We start from the raw sequence: 18109 nt of genomic DNA on the forward strand, positions 1-18109 counted from the left end.
AACTCACAGAGATCCGCCTGGCTCTGCCTCCCGAGTGCTGGGATTAAAGGCGTGCGCAACCACCGCCCGGCTCAGTCTGATTTTCTTGATTCTCCTGTACTTTTATTCATCTCCTCAGCCACGGCATCGTGGCCTTGGGTGGGCTGGTCTTTTCACTGCCTGTGCAATTTTTACTGCTAGTTTTTGTGTCTTTCCTCTCTTGAATATCTTTTACTTATTTTGTGGTTTCATTTACACCAGAAGAAAGCCAGCTACCATGTTCCTGTGGTGATCCCCTTTCTCAGCACGTAATGCTTTATTAGAACTGCTTGTTTGATGGCTAAGTGTCTGCATATGGAGGACTCTCACAGCAAGAACTATGTCTGTCTTCCCCATGTGCCTTGTTCTTAGCTTAAAGACTACAGGAGAAGCTTTATAGTATTTGTTGAATGATTAGCAAATTATTGAAACAATAAGGAATATAATTGAGTTGAGTTTTCATAATACTAGATAAAGGTATGTAAAGGTGATTTTCAAAGGAATAATGGAAATTATTTAACTTGATATGGTAGAGAATACATTGTCTGTTACTGAAAAAATGATAAATTCAAAGTTTTTTTTTCTCTTGGAATTCAAAGTAGAAGATAGATCTGTAAGGTAAGAGAGGTGGTGATAAAAAATGGCCCTGGACTGAAAGATGGCTAAATCATCATAGTGCCTGCATAGCAAACGTAAGTGCCTGAGTTCAACTCCAGGAACCCATGTAGAAAAGCCAGATGTGGTAGTCTGTGCATGTAATAGCAGTGCTGGGGAGGCAGAGACAGGTGGATCCTTGGGATTCGATGTCCAGAAAGTCTAATTGGCAATCGACAAGATTCAAGCCAATGAGAATTTCCCCTGCCCCCACCCCCTAACCAAAAAAAGGGGGGATGGGTAGAAAGCACTGAAGAATGACACTGGAGATTATTCTCTGGCTTCTACCTACGTTTCTGACTAGATTTCTTTCCAGATAATCTGGGAATCCAGAAGAAAAACTTGCCTTTTTTTAACATTATTATGTGGGGTTTTTTTGGTTGTTATTTATTGTTTAAATAGTTTTGAAAATTCAAATGCAGCTCTATTTTATTTGTTAGTTAACACTGGGCTTCATTTACAAGGCGTTAGTTCAGTGTTTGACATAAAACTGATACCCACTGGCTGTAAAGATGATTTCTAAACAATGGTATATTTGGATTCCGTATATAATAATTCTTTGCTGTTCCAAGTACTTTTCTTTAGTGGTACCAGGAACGGAACCCCTTTCATGCTCCTATGCCAAAAATATGTGCAGTTACAGATGTTTGCAGGCAGGGTTAGAATTACCCCCCATAGAAACTATTTCAGTGGAAGGCTTCTCTGCTAACTTCTTTCCTGGTAATTAGAATGTAAAGCATAATTACTCCCCAGTATCATCAGGAATGTGGAATTATTAAGGATCATGCATAGCTTGTCTTAGGAAGCAGTGACACCCAAGAAAAAGAGGAGATGAAGAGAGAAAGGCAATTAATTTGTAGATTATTTTAGAACGATGGTTCTCAACCCTCCTAACGCTACGACCCTTTAACATAGTTTCTCATGTGGTGACCCTCAACCACAAAATTATTTTTGTTGCCCTTCATAACTGCACTTTTGCTACTGTTATGAATTGTAATGTAAATATCTTTGGAGGTAGAGCGTTGGCAAAGGGGTCGTGACCCGGAGGTTCAGAACCACTATTTTAACATTTATTGTAAAGGTAGAAGGAAGAAGTGCAGAAGTATGCCTGAATATTTGACTGTGGAGGGGAGGTCGGTCGGGATAGAAGAGCTAAGCTGCCTCCGTGTCCCCTAAAATGTGGGCCTTCTCTTGCAGATGTCCCTTTATACATATGCTCTGATTTAATTTTTTCTAACGTATGGATTTAACTATCCTTTTTGTAGTAAAATGATACAACTTTCTAGGAAATCAACTCTAGGTGGGGGAAGGATCTTCTGATTTATTTTCTCAAGAATTATGGTGACAAGGTTTCTTCTTGAATGTTCCGTGGTAGTTTGGTTGGAAGAAGCCAGTGCTGAGACTGAACGGAGAACGTGTCCCATGGTTCCTGGTGGTACCTGTGCAGCTATTATCTTGAATACGGCCTCTCTCTTTGTGTCTTGTCTTAATTTCACGATTTATAACAGAGTAATGCGCTCCTCCTATCCTTTCTATTCTCCACTACATCTATTTATAATTAATCATTTCTGTTGAAATTCTTGTGCACGCTAGTAAAGACAAACAACAATGGCCAAAACCCTAAAATATTTATTTCATTATTTATCTGCCTCTTCTATCTTTGAAAGAAGATTAATGGGAGCTTTCATTTTCCTTAGTGTTTTTGAAAGAAAAAAGTATCGTGTTCTCCAAAATTGTATGGAATGATCCAAATTGTTCATCTATCACTCTGAGCAAAGAAGTAGCTGAGATGATTGAAACAGAAGTTGTGTTCTCACAAAAATTCATTGAATGTTTTATTTGTACTAGTTGCCTCATGGTAGAGTATCTTAAGAGTTTTAAGTCTCTGAGATTGTTTCAACTTTGCTATGTTATTTTTTTAACAATGTGTAGTAAAATACATAAATTTAAACATGTGTATGGCACATTTTATCTATTGTGGAGTAATAGGTAGATTTGTCCCACTGTCAATATAACAGTGTATTAGGCCAACTAATTTTGGTCAGGGAAAATAAAAATTCATGAAAACAGAAGGGATAATGGGTGAACTTCCACATGCTTCTTTAATTAATTTGCTTTTAATGAAGGGATCCAACCAATATATATATGTTGAAACCATTAAAAAATTTTAAGTTGTATATTTAGTTAGGTACATGATTTATATAACAAACGAATTAAACAGAATGTAAGAATATGAATATATACATATACAATTAAAGAGTTAAACACTTACAGTCTGCCAGTGCAGAATTTTGGTATTCACTGATTGCTAGCAATTCAGTATTTACTTCTTTGTCAGTAATTCTGGCATTTCATAAATTCTTCTTTATTCTCATGCTGTTTTCTGTGAAATTGATAGAGGTGCCTATGAGGCTCTGAGTTACATTGTAAAAGATTTGCTCCTTCAGATATTAGTCTAATAGTAAAGTGAGCCTTTGAAATTTTCAAAAATCTCTTTTAAAACTTGCAACAGTATCTTATGGCATTAGTGTGTGGAGTGTAGATATTAAATTTGGGTGCTCCAGGAAAGGCTACACCCAAAGCCAGTGAAATTGGTAACTATAGCATTAACTTTTTTTTTTTTTTTGAGACAGGGTTTCTCTGTGTCGTTTTGGTGCCTGTCCTGGATCTCGCTCTGTAGACTAGGCTGGCCTCGAACTCACGTTGATCCGCCTTCTTCTGCCTTCTGAGTGCTGGGATTAAAGGCATGCACCACCGCTGTCCAGCTTAGCATTAACTTTTACTATCATACATTTCTTAAAAACCCTTTGGAGATTCTGATGATCCTAAAACAGAAACACAAATTTCATATTACCGTTAAAATATCTTATTCTCTCACATGTTGCTGTGTGACATTTGTAAGTGGTAAGCAGCCTGCAAAACAGTAGTATCAAATCCTGGAACATAGTAATGCAAGATAGTGGTGAGACTGAGAATCTGTTCCACCTTGTTTCCAAAATAGTGCTGAATAATAGAAATACAATTAAGTGTGGTTTATTAAAGCAAGGCTTCCTGTTCTTTCAAAGTATTGGTTGAAGAAGTCAAGTGTTCTGTTCCACACCTGACATTTGTTTTTCATTTGACCTGTTTGTATTTTCTTGTCGTCCTTCCTTCCTTCCTTCCTCCCTCCCTCCCTCCCTCCCTCCCTCCCTCCCTCCCTCCCTCCCTCCTTCCTTCCTTCAACAGGGCCTAACTCTTTAGATCTTGCTTACCCAGGGCTCACAGAAATCCTCCTGTCTCTTCCTCTTCAGTGCTGAGATTGAACAGTGTGTACCACCAAGCCTGGCTGGTCCACTCTTTCCATAACTTTCTTGTGCCAACAGTTTTGACTTAAAGAAAAGTTTGAAAATGATTGTTCTTAAAGTTTTCCGTTAACTTTGATTTTTGCCTTTTGGTATCAAAGTATAGCAATTTGTATTATTATAATAAAATCAACTGTATTATATACTACAGAGAAGGTATGTCAAAGACTTATCTATCTGTATGTTTGTGTATCACAGATATTAAAATAGAAGATATAATTATATTGCCTCCTAAGCTATTTTGGCTGTTGTTTTAATACGTACATTACCTGATGAATATGATAATCCAGAAGAGACCAGTATATTTTCAGAATTTGCAGTTGTCTTGAGCCTATAACTTTATTTAAATGGGTTCTAGATTTAATAAAAATTAATGAGTTTGTGTTATAGGTATCAGGATCAGGCTACTATATATACATATTTGAATATTAAATTTTCTATGTGGAAAGAACAATGCTCAACTAACTATAGGTACACTCAGGCTATTTGGCACAGGGCCATGTAGTTAGGTGCATGAATTATTTCATAAGTGAACAGAAAACTGTTTAAAAGTTGAAAAATTGCATAACAGCTAAGTGTCGAATTTAGATGGACACCTTATAAGGTCAGTGTTTCATGCAGATAGTAAAAACAACACATTTTATTTAAATGACATGATTTCCTCTGAACTCTAATTTTGTGAAATACTTTATGACACTCAACATTGTTTGTATAAAAAGTAGAATATAAGTCTGGGGAAATCAAAGAACTTTGCAACCTTTATTGACATTATGTCTAGACATAGTTCTTTAACATCTATGGCTTGAAAGGATTCACCCTCTACTCTATTTCTTAAGAACTTTATTTAAAATCTACTAATTTAAACTACAAAATTATCGTGTTGAGAAATGGCAGAGGGTATGTCTGCATTCTCATAGCTTTAGGACTCTTTCTCCTCCCTATTCAAGCTGATTGACCCTTTGTCTTTGCCACTGGTGATATGTTCGCTATAGTGAGATCGATGCAGAGTATACAATGCCTATTGTTAGCTTCCTTGTTTCCCCTGTAATGTCCACTCAGTCACAAAGTATTTATTTCAGAAATAAATATTTTTTGCCCAAATTACATAAAGCCAAATCATTCACCCCTTGGCCTTTATATATTCTGTTTTTGTAGATACTCTTAATTTCTGTTTTCTGTATTTGCTTGAACATTGACTCAAAAATAAAATTCTGCTTAAGTGTTTTATAAAATCTATCCTAAAAATTTTGCCAAACCCATTCTACCTTGCATCTACCTGTGACAATTTTGTATTTATACTCTATCATTGATTGTTTTTTAACCTTAACTTCTTCATCAGAGTGCTCTGTCTTAACAGCTTTTAACCTATCTTCTCTCTTCTAGGTAATACAGATGGACATTTCCAAATTTGTAGTCAGCTTTCAGATTGCTTTCATATTAAAAATATTAAGATAATTTAATACATTCCCAGCTCTCTATCCATGATGCTATTTTACAGCACCATTAGTGCAGAGATAAAATAAGTCATTCTGTTCATTTCGCCTATTAATTATAGGAATGATCGATACAGTTTTCATTTGGCTATGTACAGTACACGTTATTGTTCTTTCCCATGAGAAAACCTGTCAGTTACTCAGGTCGCTCTGCATCTCTGGATTGGTGTTGTGCACATTGCTTTGTAGAGTTAGCCATTGCCGTCTCTGTGGTCACTAGTAATATTAGAGTTGTTTTTATACTAATTTTATGCTTTTATGCTATCCTTGTTCAAGTTTAATCCTGAAAAAGATGAAAAAGCCCATGGACCTGTAAATAGGTTTTAGCCCACATTTTGTCATACCTGTACTGTAGGTCAGAGATCAAATTAATTCTTTCACCACAGAGATATAATGGTAAAAATGCGAACATATAAAAGGGCAAATTGATGTATTGTGTGTTTGTGCCTATAACAAATGATAACAAAAGATGTAATGCCCCATTGTATTTAAATTAGCCTTTATTCACTATAATACTTGCTTTAAAGAGAGCCAGTAAGAAATAAATTTAAAGGGTTTCCATAACAAAGGGCATCAGTGATATTTTGTAGTTTATAATAGAAACCTTAATTATATGAATTTATTTTAATAGTGGCCTGTCTAGTTCCAAGTTTCTATTCAAAAATCAAAGTTTTATACACTTATTGTGTGACAATGCTAAGTAATCTAAAACTAGATTACTTCCCCTCACATTTGGATGTATTATATTTGTGGGAAAATAGTCTTTTTTTATGAACCCAGAGCCCAGGAAAACTGTTACTTTCTTTTACTATTTGGCTTTTAAATAGAGCCCTGAGCCAGAGACATTCTTCTTACTTGTAATTTACAGCTCAGTTTCTGTCTTGATTCCTCTCTTCCATGTTGAAGGGCCTGTTACATTTATAAAATGTTTTCCTTGTCGTCATTCCCACATTTATTTATGTCACTCTATTAAATGTGCTTATGGAGTCATGTTAGAAATCATGTAAGACACATGCTCTGTTGTGGTTGTCCTGTGGCTGGCCTGGACAGTGTATCAGGGATTGTCATTGGAAGCAGACCCTGGTCAGAGTGTCCCTGCCTGTGGTAGCAGATTGTTGCCACCAGTCAGAATGTTACCTGCTAGTTCCATTGATCAGACTTTTATGAATTATTTGGTAAAAGGTGTCATTGAATTAGTCTTTGAAGGTATTTGGCATTGAAGTTGTGGTAAGAGTACAGATTCCTCACTGAGTCGAGGTTAACCAGCGTGTACTTCAGGAATGCATGGGTACATATGTCATAATCCCACCATAGGGCTCACAGTGAAGTAGAAGACACATGCATAAAGAACTAGTTATAGCCCAGTGAATCCTGTGATTTTGGTAGTTACACAGTAAAGTCTCAGGAAAGCAGAGATGCTGCTTTTAAGTCATTGGCGATTCTCACATCCTTGACTGCTATTAATTTAAAAAAGAATGAAGCTATCGGGAGTGCCACTTTGTGTATCTAACATAAGTACTTTTTTTAAAAAACAAGTTGAAAATGATATCCCATTTGTACCTGTACTTTTTCATTTGCAAGTTGTTGTGAATATAGAGTCCACAAGAATTGAAAAGATGGGTCAGGTATTTGCTAGGTGTGGAGATAAACACAGCGTTTAATTACCTAGTTTGGATTAATTATCTAGTTTGCTACTACAAGTTCGTAAGAGTGGGACCCAGACAGAGAACACTTATTGTTTGTTCTTCATTTTGTTTTTCTCACAAATCTACATGTGTATGGGTTTGTGGTCACGTTCTTAATCTTTCTTTCTTTCTTTCTTTCTTTCTTTCTTTCTTTCTTTCTTTCTTTCTTTTCCTCTAATTTTGTAGGTAGCTCATTTTTTGAAGAGAAGAAAGAAGTATTGAGCCAAGCAACATCATTTTTTGTAAAGATTTATTCTGCCTTTTATTTCCAGGAATTAAGGATTAGTGAACCTCTTCACCATCCTGATGCATCTTTTTCAAATGTCCTGCTTCAGGGTAAACGGATTTCTTTATGATCTCCTGAAAATTTTCCCCTGACATAACAAAAATGATTATTTATCTCTCCACATGTTCAGACGGCCTTAAACTGCTTTAGGGTTATTTGCTTCACAAGACAGCATTGATTCACATTTTATAATCGACTAAATAAGTTAAACATAGAGCTGTAAAGATAGCTTTCACTTATGTTTTGTTTTATTCATTTTTTGAAAGTATTCTAGCAAACAGATTATGAAAATCTCATGTTATACTACTTTGTGTCAATCTGTGGTCATTGGGAAATGCTCTCCTTTGGACTTTGTATTCTGCAAGTATGTTCTGTGAATGTGCATAAACTAAATGTGTCATGTGAGGACAAACTGTCATTGGAGAATACTCACAATACTATAATTTCAGTTTTTTTCTATTGAGTTAATTGTTTTCTTCAACTTAAGCAAATTACAGATGTTTGTGTTTAGGCGTATATTTCTCATTGAGTTGAAATATAAACGTGAGGTAATCTGCCCTTATAGACTATTCTGCTATTCCTGGTCACACCAAGAGCCTCTTTGAAAACAAAGCTAGTAACTGTCAGAAATAGCTTGCTGGTTTAAATGTAAGTGGTCAATAAGAGTCTTTCATGTGCTTCCGGCTTGGCTCTTTGCACTCTTTCTCACTTCACATGGATGAAACACTATGGCTTTGGCAGCAAAGGCAACTTTACTGTCTCAGTTCACCACTGAAATCAGAGATAATTCAGCAATTGCAAAATATACATGTTAAGGTACAGTATACATAATTTATAGACTCTCCTATGCTTATTAGAAATCCAGTGCACGTAAACTCATTATCTGATTGTTCATTCCGTATGAAGCTAGTCAGTGTGGTGGTGTGTTATTTTTAGAGGTCATCATATTTGCTCTTTAAAGATATCCTTCATCTCCATTGCCTAGCACAGTAGTGGATACACAGGTGGCATGCACTAATTATTCAATCAGGGGACAAATCAGTTGGCTGTATTTGGTTAACTATTTGCATTTCTTGCTGTGTAAAATGAACATCTAGTAGAAGACATGCCTCACACTTGTCACATATAGAAATTTGAATGGGATCAAACACTTGTGTAGATTGCCATTGCAATGTAGTAATTGTTATCTATTTATTGTGTGCTTATTCCATGTTAGTCACCGTGCCTAGCCCTCTGCTTCACTCTCCCTTCTAATTCACAATGGTCTTTTAAAAGCTTACTGTTCTTTTGCACTGGAGATTAGAAAACTAGACTCCAAGAACTTAATCAAATTTGTAAAGCTCACATAGATAGCAAATGCAACAGGATCCAAACTCATATTGTGGAGGTGGTCCATGCTGAGTACTCAGCCTCGAGCCTGACGTAATGCCTGGCAAGCACTTAACCCTGAGTCAAATCCCCAGCTCAGCTGACATCTATACTGCCTTTTAGCCATGGAAACAATAATGAATGTGAAATTTAAAATGTCAGTCATTTAAAGTTTTTCAGAAATTTATTGTTTATTTATTCATTATTTGTGTGTGTATGGGGCCTCAAATTTAGGTCTTCAAGCTTAGCAGCAAATGCCATTCCATGCTGAGCCATTTTGCTAGTCCTAAAATACAAATTTTATCTTTTGAGACATGTTTTTATGAAAACTATTATGTAATATGTTCTGCTTTTTTAAATCGAGGAATTCTCACTCATAAAAGTCAGATATTTTTCGTGTGTAGCCTTCGTCACCTTACCTTTGTCAGTGTTTTGTAATAAAATGAATGGACAATATACCAGAATTTTTAAAATATGTGGTAGGTATTATAATGAATGTAAGAGAAATATTTGAAAGTAACCTGGACAGTGTCATAAATGCTATAGTACAGTACATTATGTCTCTGACTAGAATCCTCCCTACTATAATGAAACCTTTTTCTCAGCCTCTTGTTCACTCACATGTAGTAAAGAAAATCGTTAAGTGAATGAAATAAAGTTAGGTATCCAATAAGCTATATACTTAGTTACTACAGATGAATATTTGTGTTTGATAAACTAGCTGCCCTAGTTTTAGAGTTTTTAGCCCATAAGAAAACCACAATAATACCATTTTTTTTAGCACAGTTACCAAATCTTGAGAGTTCCTGGTTAACTAATTTTAAGCACAGGGGAGCATCCTCAGGGGGTGGGGGTGGGGTGATGGAAGAGAGGGAGGGAGGGAGGGATGGAAGAAGGGAGAGAGCCAGAGAATGTGCAGTCCTAGACTATGACATACAGATAGTATTCAGTGGGACTCAGAATGGTAGGACGTATCATTTTCAATCTTTCTTCATATAGGAACTGATTTTTTTCCTTTTACTACTCTATGTGATTTTTAACAAGACATTTCTGCACATTTATCTACATGAGCTGATAAGAGTATGCAGAATTTGGAAGAGGATTTTAAATAGTGACTCAGGAGAGCTAGATGTGATAGACTAGAAGACCTGATAGGCAGCCAGGGACTGTAAGGGAAACTGGTGTGTACATGCAAAACAGCCTCTCTCTTCCACACTCTCCCCGAAAGACTGAGTGAATGCCCTGCATTTGCAAACCGCTTTTTGTGATATGTGTGGGAGATGTACTAGAAGTATGCATGGTTTTAAAAACAGCATTTCAATTAAATCTGTGTCGAGTCACTTGCAGCTAGGTAAATGGTTACTGTGCTATTCTTAAATGTTTCCAAAAAGATACATAATGTAATAAAAACAAATCCAAACAAGACAACAAAACCCACAAATATTTAGTACATAGTACTTTAGAGTTCATAACAAAGCAACAGAGGAAATTGAAACCTACTGTTAAATGACTTCCCCTCAAGGACATACTCTCATGTGGTCGAGTAAGATCCGAACACAGGTGTTTAAAATCGAATTCTCTTTCTCTGCATCGCGTTACCTCTCTGTCATGGTCCAGCATTTATAAGGAAAACAAAGATGACAAAAAGGAACGAGAACATTTTAACCTGACATTTTTTTATTCTATTTTTCAAACCATTTTGATAATGATGCTCTAATTAAGATGTTATTATTCTGGTAAAAGGAAGCTTAAATATTGCAACTTATCATATCCTATTGAAATCGATAATTTAATTAGAAATGCTTTACATAAGTATTTCATTTTATGTCATAAATTTTATAAATTTGCATTATGAAGCTTTATTTTTTTCCTTTCCACCTTGTAACATAAATACAATAAATATTCAATCAAATACACAAAATAAATAACAGACATACATGCACTTACTAAATCCCCTGCAATGAATTATTCTTCTCAGTCTTAAAAAAATCTGAAATTGTTTCCAGACACTTGAGTACCTGCTTTCTCGAACAGAATATTCTTCATGGTCTCTTTTCTACATTTTTTTGCAAGTTAGTTATAGGGTAATGTGGACGGTGCTTCACAGACGGTAATGTGCTCATTACATCATGTTGTTTTTATCCTCCCTGCCCGCTGTTCATTCTCAACGTGAAAAACCATAGCCTATCAGTGACAGGAGGTCTGGATTCCAGACTGACTTTTGTAATTATTCCCACTGCGGGCCTGTCAATAGGATTAAAATACAGATTCTGGATCTGTCTCTCCCAGATGAGGTCAGCACTTTGAGCAGGGGGAGGACTGTTTCTGCAGGCTGTGCTTCCCCTCTGCCTTATGGAAGAGGGGATATTAACGTGACACAAATACTTGAAAGCTCCTATGGAAACAAACTCGCTTGTCCTGAATTAAGCAAAATATCCATCTGCAATAAATAAAGTGATGGCATTCATTAGAGTGCCGACTATGTATGTACATCACTTCTAAAATAATATTAAAGCCCAGAAAGTTTCAATTACAGAACAATCCTTTAGTTCATAATTAATAAACTCTTTGCAGCTGTGTTACTGTGGCCGGAAACATCTGCAAAGCCTCATATTTAACACACAGACACACACCGTTCCTTTAGAAAAATGTTCAATTGTGCTTAAAATCACAGGTCTAGAAATGAAGTAAGACCTGAGGAAGAAGAATCTAGTTTTATTCAATTAGCTCATAGGGGGATGGAGTGTGGATGATGCAGGAGAAGCAAACCACCTCTGCCTCACAAAGTAACAAGGGTAACAATGAGAATGTACATGATGCAGTCAATAGCTCACTCATCGCTTGCTATATTTGATGTATCCAAAGATTCTCCTGCAGCCAGGCACGGTGGTTCACGATTGTAATCCCATCATTGCAGAGGTGGACGCAGAGAACCAGAAGTTTGAGGCCACTCCAGCCTCAGCCTCTCAGTGAGTTTGAGGCTAGCCTGACCTACATAGACCTCATCTCAAAATAAATAAATATAAATTAAGTTAAAAATATATTATAAAATCATAATTATAAATTTGAACTCTTAATTATTTCTATTACATCACAAGTTTCTATTCAGATAAGATCTAAGCTATGTAACTGTAAACTGCACACTGAATGAGGATATGGGGAACGACATCGATGATATAAGATTTTAGTAATTTGTTAGTAATTTTTTATATCTAAATATAGTATAAAAATATTTGCATACAGGGTATATTTGTTGAAAAGAATTTATATGAACAGTTAAAACAGGATTTTCCTGAAGTTTGCTTGCTGGAACATTGAGACTTGAAGTTGTATTATTATTAGACTTTTTTTTTTAACCACAGCTATAATGTAATACATTATACATTATAGTTCACATACCATATAGAACCACCATTAAAGTTCAGAATTTAAGTTTTTGATATAGTCACAGCAACTGCAAATTACTTTCAGGTCCTTGGCATTAGCACCAACAAGAAGCAGTTCCCACTAACAGCACTTGCTTATTGCTCCTCCTGGTGACCAGAAATCCTTTCAAATGTTGATATTTACCAGGTGTTTCAAAGAAATGGAGTCATCTATGTAATGTGCTGTAACTTTATTCTTTTGTGTATCAGGTATCAGGTATCATGTATTATTTTTACTGTCCTGTGTGTCAGTATTTAGGTTTTTTTTGATGAATATATAGTATTCCATTGCATTTCATGGTAACTCTGTTTACCCATTTGAGGAATTAAATACTCACTGGCACGGTAGAGCCACTGACTCAGTTTCCCATTTATTTTCTAAAACCTGTTACTGTTTTGTTGCTAGTTTTCTCCTGGTGGTTTTAAAATATTTTATTGTACCTAAACACAATGTATTTAGATGATATCTACCCCAGGTCTCCTTCTGCTCCTCCTGGATGCCCCCTTTGCAGACCTCTCCCACCCTCATTCCGTTTTCCAGCTGCTTTTTAAATAGCCTTTCCAATTTTAGCCTTCCTCTCTAGTGTAGATAGGTTTCAATATGCCTTTACTTGCCTTATCGCAGTGACTAATGCTGTTGTACATCCTTTTTTTGTGTCTATGAGCCATTTATATATATTCCGTGAGGAAACATTTATTGTTTGTGATTGGCTTAAATGTGCTTTAGTTTCACTGTATTTATTTATTACTCTTTTTGATTGGCTTATATGTGTGTTTTAATTTTGTAATATTTCTTAAAAGTCTCATTATGCTTTTGGTAGTATCTTATTTTAAATCATGATCTTATAATTTGAGATAAGATTTTTTTTTATATTTGTCATGCATTTTACATGAACTTCCATAATTTTAGGAACAACTTAGGACCTTCAGTATGCAGGCACTGAATATTTGATTGACTTTAAAAAATGGAAATGTCCAATATGAGCAAAGTTTGTGATAAATGAAACTTCCATAAATGAAACCTGTCACAGTTTTCCATTTTTGATTCTGTGGTATTTGCATGTGTATGGATAACTGTGTATGTGGAAGCCAGAAGTCAATAATTATGAGCATCTTGCTGGATTGCTTTCCACATTTTTTTTTCTTATTTCTTCAAGACAGTCTCTCACTGAGCTTGCCAGTTTGACTGACTGAGCTGGCTGGCCAGTAAGCCTCCTGTCTCCACCTCCTGGCATTGGGATTATAGGTGGGTGCCATTGTGCTTGGCTTTTTTATGGAAATTCTAGGAATGGTACTCAGGACTACATGCTTGTTCAGCAAGACCCTAATCCCATCATTTCATGTAGTGAATATACATTAATAATTTCAAACATAAAAATATCTAGGTGCCAATCATGATTCAGTAACTGATTTAGTCAAGGCAATTTTTTTTCAAAGCTTTCCTGATGTCGAGTCGGTGGCAATCCCCCCCACACCATACAGATTTTTATTCTAAATGTCAAGGGTGATATCAGTCAAGTGTGCCTGAGATAAAAGGTAGATGAGCCCACTCACAAGCAGGAAGTCATTCCTGACCATTGAGGATTCTTGAGATCTGTGGATTTCCTAGGACAAGATTGTATAAAGAGGGTATTTATTTATTTGTTCATTTATTCATTTAAATATTTAATTGAAATAGAATTACATCACTTTACCCCCTCCCTTTCCTTTCTCCCAGTTATCCTCCCTCAATCCCCTCTCCTCCCTCCTCAAGTCGATAGCTTCCTTTCCTTTGATTTTTATTCATACACACACCACACACACACACACACACACACACACACACACACACTATCTAAATACAACAGTACAACATGCTGAGTCTATTTTTGACGTTTGTATGTTTCAAGGCTTTGCACTCTGCTTTGGACAACCAGTAAAGGTGCCCATCCCTGGGAAATGCTGATCTTCCTTCTCCCAGCAGCCAGTAGCTCCTGGTAGTTCTTTTGTCCATGGATGGCCCACCGTGCAATGTCCCCGTTCGACTTTAACATATCCCTTGATATTGCCATTGTTCCAGTCTTGTTTATGTGCTAAATAATTAGATAGAACTTTCCCCAAGTTTACATGATAGGTCATAAACTAAAAGAACCAAGCCCATCCTTATATTTGAATACTATTGTGGAATGGAGAGGAGCCATTTTACCTTAATATTTAGCCTGGAGCTGAGTGAACAATGCTGAGTGTCTTTTTTTTTTTTTTTTTTTTTTTTTTTTTGTGGACTTAAGGAATGTTCATTTAGAGCACACATTCTTTAAAACAGAGCTACGATTGTTCTGCTCACTGCATTAAACAGAAATCAACTCAGAGGCCAGGGCCCTCATTGCTCCAACACCTGGAATCCAGGGAAGGCAACTGTGGTAATGTGATTAGTAGGAATGTAGAAGCAGAACCAAATACAAAGCTTTAGAATCAACTTTTTAAAATGTTTTTGTGTTTGGAAGTTGAGTGCATTATTATTTTTCTTATATAATTATTTTAAAAATGGGAAACTGGATTGCCTTTTTGTACTTTGTTAAGGAATTTAAGTTGAAAATGTTATTTGTATAAAGTTTGTTATATAGAAGAGTATATTGTCATTAAATATAATTGAATATTAAAGTCTAGTTATTTCACAACAGCAAACAAAAGATCTTATTGTATGCCACCATAAAATTTTGCAGATATATTGTAACAGAAAATTTTTATAGTCTGGTATATGGAACTTTTCTAGACTCTTTCTTGGTCTGGTTTTCTGTTTAAGGAACAGACTAAATAAGCAAAACTCACTTAGCATACAAAAATTGAATTAGGATAGTAAACTTATTTATTCATTAAAGGCCAAAGATGGAAAGATCAGTCAAAAGAATCAAGTTCAGGACTCTGCAGTAACATAGAAAACTACCATTAAAATAATAGGTGAGAGATTATTTTTAGAAAGGCAATTAAATATTTGGAACAATTTTTTATACATAACTTCATTCCTCTCATGAGTCCCACACTATGCTACTTTTAAACCCATGTTCAATTACAAAATGCAAAGGCTTAAAAAGGCAGGACATTAAATTTGTATGTTCATTTACTGTTTTAATTTATTCATTTATTTATTCTTCTCTCATAGATTACATCCCAACTGCAGTTTCCCTTCCCTTCTCCCCTTTCAGTCCTTCCCCCTCACTTCTCTTCTCCCTCAGATCCACTCCTCCTTCTCTGTTTCCCTTCACAAAAGAGCAGGGCCTCCCAGGGATATCAAGGAAACATGGCATAACAAGTTACAATAATGCACACCATATTCATTAAAGTCTGCTTTGAGTTCAAGTTCCATTGATCAAACCGAGCAGTAAAGTAAGGGAGGAAACATCGCTAAGTGGTTGTTTCACAGTTCCTAGGAAGTTTTCCTTCTATAATACCTTGTACATTTGCAATGTGTTTACCTCTCAAGTCATCTTCCTAGTGCATTTTAGAAAACCACATGCAGTTGTAGAGAGAAAAGTTGCCAGAGGACCTGCACAGACGTTTTCTGGTAGTCAGGAGATGGGATTCTCTTTCATGTCTATTCCAGAATAAGCTACTTTATAAGTTTATCTCATTGAATGTTTGACCTTTGCCCTTTTACATAGATATCTTATCTGAGTTTCTAATTTTGAGAACATCTGTTGCTTCCTTCGCAAGGTTTTTCTACCCACTTGCTCTCTGTTATCCCAAGAGATTCAGGTTCTTCCCTCACATGCTCTTGCTTGTATTTTAATATCCTCTTCTAAAGATTTTGTACTTATTTTTAATAACTCTAAATTGATAGCTTCCTTTGAGATTAAATGAACTAAATTGCCACAACTTATAATTTTCAGGGTTACCTGCACCACAACCAAATATTACTTCAAAGGAAAAAAAAATGAACCCTTTGCCAGAATTGCCTTTATTTAATTATAGCAATGCATGCACTCCGTAATTGTTCAGTGCCAGAATTCATGGTAAAGTTGAGATCATTATTTAATATTTCTCATTAAAATGTTTTGTAGTATTGTTACATAGACTTCCAAACTAAAACAATGGCAGTGATTTAATAGTTGTATATTAAAAACAAGATAATAAAGGTCTATTGAAAATTACTTAGAGTAACTAAAGGCCTTGAGAGCCAGCACCAAAATGAGACTCGTGTGGTGAACAACATACGGTTTTATGTGTGCAGACCCGTGTTCTAAATCCAGTTTTAACTTAGACAAGTGGAATTATTTGAAGAATTCAGGTTACTTTTGCCTCAAAGCTGTTTTCCCATCTGTTAAAAGGGAAATAGAATGTAATGAAATTTGAAAGATGAGCAATAAGACTTTTAAATTTCTCAACGTTAGACTATTATAGATACATTCTCAACATCATGAATGTTCATGAAGAAACTCACTTTCTAATTTGGGAGCTGCCGGGGGTTTCCCTTTATTAGAAAAATGGGAGAAAAGTTCTTAGAGGTTCTACCATTTATCTTCAGTTTGCTACCTGAAAGCCTGCATCTGCTAAGTGTCAGATTGTAGTGCCACCAGAGTCTCCCACAGTCCTTTCACTTCCCACTACTCTCTGTTAAAAATAAATACGTGACAGTACAATGTCGTGAAGAGTTCTCTTTCTGACATTTCTAAACGATGATGTTTCAAGGTGCAGGTTAGGATTGAAGCTTTTTCCCACATCATCCTTTATGTTTATATACAGATAGAACATGTAACAAGATACAGTGGGTATTTATGAATAACAATAATAAGTAAAAATTTGTGTGTGTTACCGGTTAACATCCTTTAATAAGGCACAATCAAATCTGTATTGGTTGTGAATTTTGCTATAGTTTTGTGTCGAAGGGTTTTCTTTGTACCTGGAGTATGTAATAATCGCTACTGAGAATACGTAAGGATGCATTATCTGTCTTTGTCTAATGTAATTGTTCCCATTTTCTATTTGTATGTACTGGAAAACACAATTTAGTGGAGCAGCTTCTGTGGGCAGTGGTGGATCTTATATTTACAGTGAGATTGTGGTGTTCCTGATATCTCTCTGTCGAAACATAGTGCATCTATAAATTAAATTGATGTTATATAAAATACCTATCTTGTAAACAGTGTTAATTTCTTGAATCTAAATAATATGCTTTCATAAATTTCAAAGCTGCACATGAAATATTCACCATGTAGACAAAAGCAAAGAAAGACAACATCTCTGAAAATTATGACACCCCAGCAGGATAGTTACCACTTTCCGCTATACAGAGAGGCAATTTTAATTAATTTTCTGATTAGCACCCAAAGAGAGCAAACTAAACCTTTAAATGAGGGATAAATTTTAGAGCTGGGTGTGGTGGCACATGCCTTTAATCCCAGCACTTGAAAGACAGAGGAAGGCTGATATCTGTGAACTCAAGGTCTGCCTGGTCTACATAGTGAGTTACAGGATAGTAACCACTGCACAGAGAGGCCCTGTTTTAAGAAACCAGAAAAGAAATTGATGAAAAAATTTAAAATATGTTCATTTAAAATAATACCTGAGTACTTTAAATGTTACTGAAAAAAAAACCAGCTGTATCTCTAAAGAAGATTTAGTGGATATTTTATATAAAGAATGAATTGAATCTGTTTAATATATTTAATGTAGAGTAGCCTCAATAATAACATTGCTGAAATAAAAAAAATTCAACTTGTAAAATTTTAGTTAGGGATAAACATGAGCATCTAAAATACCCAAGAATATTAAGTGGTGCATGGGTACCTACCTTCCATAGTACTCTGCTGTCTGCCTAGCACAGTTGTTGGCTTCCTGAGCATGAAACCTATCAGAGCAGAGG

At 35.6% G+C, this 18109-nt stretch overlaps 1 protein-coding gene across 1 annotated transcript in view; it reads left to right on the top strand.

The window, feature by feature from the left end:
* Epha7 (EPH receptor A7) overlaps positions 1-18109 on the top strand; it is a 152828-nt gene that overhangs the window by 39211 nt on the left and 95508 nt on the right. The gene's annotated exons all lie outside the window — the stretch shown is intronic.

The sequence above is a fragment of the Peromyscus eremicus genome, chromosome 2 (assembly GCF_949786415.1).
Source record: "Peromyscus eremicus chromosome 2, PerEre_H2_v1, whole genome shotgun sequence".
In the NCBI taxonomy this organism is placed as follows: Eukaryota; Metazoa; Chordata; class Mammalia; order Rodentia; family Cricetidae; genus Peromyscus; species Peromyscus eremicus.